The sequence below is a fragment of the Alosa sapidissima genome, chromosome 22 (genome assembly GCF_018492685.1).
Source record: "Alosa sapidissima isolate fAloSap1 chromosome 22, fAloSap1.pri, whole genome shotgun sequence".
In the NCBI taxonomy this organism is placed as follows: domain Eukaryota; kingdom Metazoa; phylum Chordata; class Actinopteri; order Clupeiformes; family Clupeidae; genus Alosa; species Alosa sapidissima.
In genome coordinates this window covers 11,374,853-11,382,352 of record NC_055978.1, presented here as the reverse complement: position 1 = coordinate 11,382,352, position 7,500 = coordinate 11,374,853, and the positions used below count along the sequence as shown (strand labels likewise).

Below are 7,500 nucleotides of genomic sequence, written 5' to 3'. Positions count from 1 at the left end.
TGTGTGTATGTGTGTGTGTGTATGTGTGTGTGTGCATGTGTGTGTGTGTGTGTGTGTGTGTGTGTGTGTGTGTGTGTGTGTATGTGTGGGTGTGTGTGTGTGCTTAGGACAGGGGTCACATCTTGGCAGATCCTAAAGGCCCGTTCACAACAAGTAAATATATGTTTCTTATATATATATGTTCTTACTAGTTTTTACACAGCGAGGATGACATTTCTTAAGTCTCAAATTTATTTGTCATCGCAACGAATTTCGTTCTCGGTGCTTAAAGCCTCAATGCATGCCGTAACACACTTGTTGCAACAAAATTGTGGTGTGTGTGTGTGTGTATGTATTGTGTGTGTGTGTATGTGTCATGTAAGTCTCTGTACAGACTGTGACACCACATCTCTTTTGTGGACAATAGACTCCATCATTAAAATAGTCACTGGGCCAGACAGAGAGGGTGTGTGTGTGTGTGTGTGTGCATAATAAACAGAGCTTCATTGGAAGGAGTGTTAATTATTCATGAGGCGAAACCTGTGTATGTGTGTATGTGTGTGTGTGTGTGTATTCCATGTCTTTTCTGCCTTGTGCAACAGGTAGAAACGGCAGGAGGTCTTTCTCTGGTTCTAATGTAATGGTGTTGGCTTCGTTGGTATTCCACAAAAACGTTTTATGTGTCTTATTAGAGAAGGGGCATGAGATTAATTACAGCAATCATGTAAGAAAGTTAGATGTTGCTCTAGCACAGTTATGTGTGTGTGTGTGAGAGAGACAGAGAGAGAGAGAGAGAGAGAGAGAGAGAGAAATAAACTCTCCTTCTTTTTTCATCTCCTCAGGATTTCACTCTTTTCCACTTTCTCTGTCTCCTTCCTTGTTCTTCCTCTCTGTCTTCCATTCTCACTCCATCTCTTCCCTCTAAATTCTCTTCTCATTTTCATTCCATTCTCATTCCCTCTCTTCCTCTCTTTCTTCCATTCTCACTCCCTCTCTTCCCTCCCGGTTCTCTTCTCCTTTTTCATTCCATTCTCATTCCCTCTCTTCCTCTCTTTCTTCCATTCTCACTCCCTCTCTTCCCTCCCGGTTCTCTTCTCCTTTTTCATTCCATTCTCATTCCCTCTCTTCCTCTCTTTCTTCCATTCTCACTCCCTCTCTTCCCTCCCGGTTCTCTTCTCCTTTTTCATTCCATTCTCACTCTGTTTACTTCCTCTATCTCTCCGCCCCTTTTCTCATGGAAATGGTGTATAAACAAAGGTCTGGTCTCTATTGCTAAAATGGTTTCCTGGCATTGAATTGGGGATGTGTGGGGATGTGCCATGGTGCTGCTATGACCAGGGGGGGGGGGCTACAATGCTAATTCATCCATCTCTCACTCTCTCTCCCTCTCCCTCTCTCTGTTTCTCTCCCCCCCCCCTCTGTTTCTCTCTCTCTCACTCTCTCTCTCTGTGTTTTTAAATATATAAAGTACAGCGTGGTTTGTGTTGTTTTAATGGAGAGGTGATATATTTGGAGGTCTGACCGGATGTTGGCGCTGTAGTGTATGTATGTAACGGTTCATAAAGGGCTTTTTGAAGTCCGGGTCTGCTCCAGTGCTCCTCCCTGGCTGTAAGTGTTTCCATTTGGAGGTGCCACCACATCACAGGGACACAGTGGAGACCACGCTGGTGCCCCAAGCCAACGCACGCCAGGGCCTCTCTCCCTCTCCACTCCTCATTCTCTCACTCTCTCTCTCTCTCTCTCTCTCGGTCATTCTCTCTCCAGTACTGCTTCTTCCTCTCCGTACCTCTCTCTTACTTCCTATTTCTCTCTCTCTCTGTCCCCCATTTTTTCATTCTTCTTTTCTCCCTCCCTCTGTCTCTTTCTTTCTTGTCCATCTACCCTTCTCCTCATCTGTGTTCTCTCCTTTACCCTCCATGTCTGCATCCCCCTTTCATGCATCTGTTTGTAGCTCTCCTTACCACAATCTCTCTAGTTCCCTCTCTCTCTCCTCTGTCTCTTTATTTGCAGTTTGTCCTTGTGTAGCAGACCTCTAGCACCAGATTCTAATCTAAAACATGCAATTACTGCTGCAAGCCCATTTTGCACACACACACACACACACACACACACACACACACACACACACACACACACACACACACACACACACACACACACACACACACACACCACACACACACACACACATACACAGCTGCCAGTCTGAGGCCAAGACATAAACATTATTATTTCATTACCAGCAGGGCCCAGTCAGCCACACCAGGATTGTACGGCAAGAGCTCTGATGCTAGTAATAACCAACAGAAAACAGTCACACACACACACACACACACACATACAAACCAACACAAAAACAAACAAACACACACACACACATAAAATATACATACATACACTAACTCAGAGAGACAGGCACACAAACACACACTATCTCCCTTACTCTCCCACACATACAAAAACAAACACACACACACACACACACACACTCTCACACACACACACACACACACACACACACACACACACACACACACACACACACACACACACACACACACACACACACACACACACTCACATTCTTTCTCTCCTCCTCTCCCTCCTTCTCAACCCTCTCCCCCAAATGCACACACACACAGACACACAGACACACACAGACACACACTGATAAAAGTAGAGAGACACCCAAGCACATGCACATACTGCCAAGGAATGTGAGCTGAAGCGCGGTGTCCTGCAGGGCACCAAATTGCATTAGACAGCAATGGAGGCCGAGGTCCTCATGACCAGATTCACCTGCGATGATGATGATGATGATGGGGTACTCTGGGGGAGAGGAGCCGCTACTGCCTTATGAGACAAACACAAACCTATGTGTGTGTGTGTGTGTGTGTGAAAGAGATGGTTGGGTAGATACCAAGTACAGAGGCATCCATGAATAAGGAGAGGAGAGGAGAGGAGGAGAGAGGAGAGGAGGGGTGGGGAGAGGACAGGAGAGGAGGAGAGAGGAGAGGAGATGAGAAGAGAGGAGAGGTAAGGAGAGGAGAAGAGATGAGAGGAGATGAGAGGGGGAAGAGGATAGGAAAAGAGAGGAGAGAAGAGGACAGGAGATAAGAGGAGTGGAGAGGAGAGGAAAGGAGAGGAAGGGAGAGGAGAGGGGAGGAGGTGAGAGGAGAGGGTTGGGAGAGGTGGGGTGGGGAGAGGAGAGGAGGAGAGAGGAGAGGTGAATCTACTTTATCAGCTCTCCAGTAATGCACCGCTCCTGATAAGCACTGGAACTCCATGGATCAAAGCATTAGAATGTTTTGGTCATCGGTTGCAGGAGAGAGAGAGAGAGAGAGAGAGAGAGAGAGAGAGAGAGAGAGAGAGAGAGAGAGAGAGAGAGAGAGAGAGAGAGAGAGAGAGAGAGAGAGAGAGAGAGAGGCAGAGAGAGGATGTGTGTGGAGGGAACGGAAAATCCCCAGGTTTTATGATGGGTGGGGACCGATCTGACTTTAACACAAAAGGTCAGAAACATCTCTGTGAGCGTCCCCTTCAACCCAGAGCTGGTCCCAGCATTACTGGCTATATATGTATATGTATGCTAATATGTGGCTGTGTGTGTGTGTGTGTGTGTGTGTGTGTATGTGTGTGTGTGTGTGTGTGTGTGTGTGTGTGTGTGTGTACACCTGGAGTGTCTGCCCGGTGTGTGTTTGACAGAATAGTTTGTGTGTGTTTGTGTGTGTGTGTGTGAGTTTGTGTTTACATAGAGTTATACTGTACATATTTGTATATGTGAATGTTTGTGTGTGTGTACAGTACATAGATGTGTATGTGTGTGTGTGTGTGTGTGTGTGTGTGTGTGTGTGTGTGTGTGTGTGTGTGTGTGTGTGGACTAAGGGGAGACTTGCCGATGCTGACGGTGTGAGTTTAGAGAACGCCTCTCTGGTTATAAATAAGCAGCTATATTTACACATCTGCCCCAGTCAAGCCTAGTGTCACTACTGGGTCACCTCCCCTGGCCTTGCACACACACACACACACACACACACACACACACACACACACAAACAAGATGCAACAAAAAACGTTTCATACTCATACTCATACACCTCCAACAGACATGCTGAGAATGCAGGGACACATATACTCACCCTGTCATATACACCACATATGACACACACACACACACACTTTCTCTGCCACCCACACCCACACAGCAATCATTCAAAAACTCAGCTGACTATGTCAATGCTGAACCCCCCAGTGAGCTCTTTCTCTCTCTGTCTCTCTGTGCGGACTTGTCTTTGCCAACCCTGAGGGTGCCATAAGATGAGGAAAAATCCAAAGTGCTCAGGAATTGCATAACAAATTGAAGGGGCTCTTTGGTGTAGGGAATGCAAACGTCATTTGAAAAAGGAGGAAATCCAAGGCACTCTTTGTATCCAAAAATGTATAAAAAGCCTTTATTTTACATGGCTATGTCACATTTAAAAACATAAACTGGGCATCAACCTGAGGCTGCCATGTCAGAGTGTGTGTGGTGCCATGAGACTCCCTCCACTGAAACCTCCCTGTCAGAGTGCAGTGTTTCCCATACATTGACTTATTTGTGGCGGCCCACCACAATATCAACATTGACCACCACACAACGATTTTCTATGTTGAACTAATTTATATGGGATGAAATCTGTTTCATCTCTCTCTCTCTCTCTCTCTCTCTCTCTCTCTAATTAAGTTATGTGCAAGCATATAAGAAGCAGTATCCCTACGCTAACGTTAGAACACTGCTGGGTTGTCGAGGTCATCACACTATAACATTACAGCTACTTGTCAATATCGACTTCTCGTGCAAGGCAAGTATAACTATAGGCTATTCATTTTATTGACTCTGACACAGAATGCCCCCCCCCCCTTCATCTACCACCACAAATACAATTCAATTCTGTGGGAAACACTGGAGTGTGTGTGGTGCCATGAGACTCCCTCCACTGAAACCTTCCTGGAATGAGATTTTCCTTTTTTTAAACAGACATAACCCTAAAGGTCAAATAATCCTAAAGGTCAAACGTCTCAGTCAAAGTCAAAGTCTGCTTTATTGTCAATTTCTTCACATGTCAAGACATACAAAGAGATTGAAATTGCGTTTCCTACTATCCCACGGTGGAGACAAGACATATTTTACCTCAGCTGAGAGTACTCTCTGTCTCAGCTCCCACGCACAGCCCTCATGTCACACTGTAACTCACTCACAACATACGTAACACATACATAAAATGTAGATAAAACATATGTTTTTAGCAATGAGATGAGTCTATTCAGGGTCCCCAGTCTTTTTTAACCCTAAAGGTCAGATGCTTCAGCTAAGAGGGCTCCCTGTGTTAGCTCCCACGACTAACCCATATTTACCGGTACCATACAACCTACATAAAAACATACATACAAACATACATAAAACATATGGTTCAGACATGTTCCCACATGACCTCACTGATTAAGTGGGCTGCAAATAACACTTGTTATCATAATCTGTCTGTTGTCATAGTATTAGTCTGTTGATTGTTTTCAGATGAACAGATTAGTTGTTTGTTGTTGATAAAATGATGCTAAAAAATGTGTAAAAAATTGGTCAGTGTTATATAGAAAGCCCAAGACTATGTCCTCAAAGACCTTGTTTTGTACACATGCCAAAAGATATTTAGTTTACTTTCATAAAATACATTAAGATTCAGAAGCTGCAATCAGAGAATTTTAAGGTATTTTCCTTGATGACACGAACCGGTTAACCAAATACCAATTACAGTCATATACACAGAATTAGATGTTATAATCCCTTGTGCCAAAATCCAGGGTAAAAACACATTCAGAAGTCACTACCCAAATTAACTTTAAAAAGCACACCACAAATCTGCCAACCAATGGTCACAAACACAAGACAAATGGCCCATCTAACAGCAGTATGCAGCATGTCATTGGGGTTATCAAGTGGGAACCCTCATTTACCGATGTTTCGTTAAGTTAGGCCCACGACACCTCATGAAGGCTTAACAGTGAAACCAGCGTCCTGGAGACACCCCCCTCCAGGCTTGGAATTTCACCATTCTGGGGGCAAGGCCACTTGGCCTTCAGTTGGGCATATTTGGTGGGGGGCACAAAGGCCACATGTCAGGGCACCAAGGCCAAAGTTAACTATACAGTAGTAGGCTATAAAAATGATCAAAGTTGTATTTAGCCTATTCACTGCAGTAGACCTGCATCACTGTATGAAACATTACAAAAACATGAAATATGACATATTACATATAACTGTAAATCATCTGATCATCTAATATTTACAGATATCTAGGCTATATATAACATTTATTTTATATTTGGCCTGTTATGAAATCATGTATTGAACAATTTAAGCACAGCTCAGCTTTAAGAAACTCAAATAGCCTAGATGCATGCTTAGCATTTTGTGATCATTAAGGCTACTTTCACAAACTCTTAGTCAGCTGTCCTATTATTTACCAATATCTAGGCGATATTTGTAACATTTATTTTGTATTTGGCCCGTTATGAAATCATGTGGAACAATTTAAACACATTGTAAAACGTAAAGCCCAAATTTGGAGACATATCCATGCATGTCGAAATTTACTGCAAATTCAAAACTAGATTACTCTGGAACGGCTAACTGTACAGGGGACTGCTTTACACTTTTGTGTTCGGTAAGGTCTGCTGTTTATTCTGATATGTGGTTTGTCATGTGTTAAAAGAAGGGTTCGTGAAGTATTCCACCGAGATTAATGGGTAGGGAGATCATGGGACGCAAAACCTTCAGTAGAATGTATGATTAAATTGAATTATATTATTTACGTTTCTCGCGAACCGTTCAACACAGCAATTATCGGCTAACATCGTTTAAAAGCTGAGAAAAAGCTCTTTTATGTGATACTTGTGATGTCTGTGTGATGAATAGGCTACTTCGCGAGTAGTTCAACTGAGAAGAATGGGTGAATTTGGACGCACTTTCTTTCTTGCGCTGTCACTTTCTCCACTGCGCAAAATACTAAATTAATTTGCGCTGTGAATGCTAAGATTATTTTGACAGGCCACAGGCTAAATAAAAATCGCTATTAGTAGGACGCAAAGCAGAATATTGAAAGAATGGGGCACCAAGGCCACCGCGGCCTGTAAACCTCTGATTTTCAAAGGGGCCTCACGGCCAATGCAATACAATCCCCTCCATGCTGCCACCATATTACCACATTGCAATATCCAATACCCAAAATACTCTTAACCAACCTAGGCATGGTCTAGGTTGGCTAGGTTGGTCCGTCCCATTGATGTGGACTGAACCATAACCATAAAAACCCTAACCAACCACCATCGACCTAGGCACGGTTTGTCACAAACACAAAGCAATTGTTAGTAATTGATTAATAAACTAATTCATTAATTGATGGCACAAACCGGTTAGCCAAATACCAAAACAGTAATTGATTGATTGACTAATTGATTAACAGTTAGTAATTGATTGATTGACTAATTGAT

The 7,500-nt window shown here is 43.4% G+C and overlaps 1 protein-coding gene across 2 annotated transcripts in view; it reads right to left on the bottom strand.

The window, feature by feature from the left end:
• The window catches only part of cped1 (cadherin-like and PC-esterase domain containing 1), a 121,218-nt gene that overhangs the window by 98,596 nt on the left and 15,122 nt on the right, over positions 1 to 7,500 (bottom strand). The gene's annotated exons all lie outside the window — the stretch shown is intronic.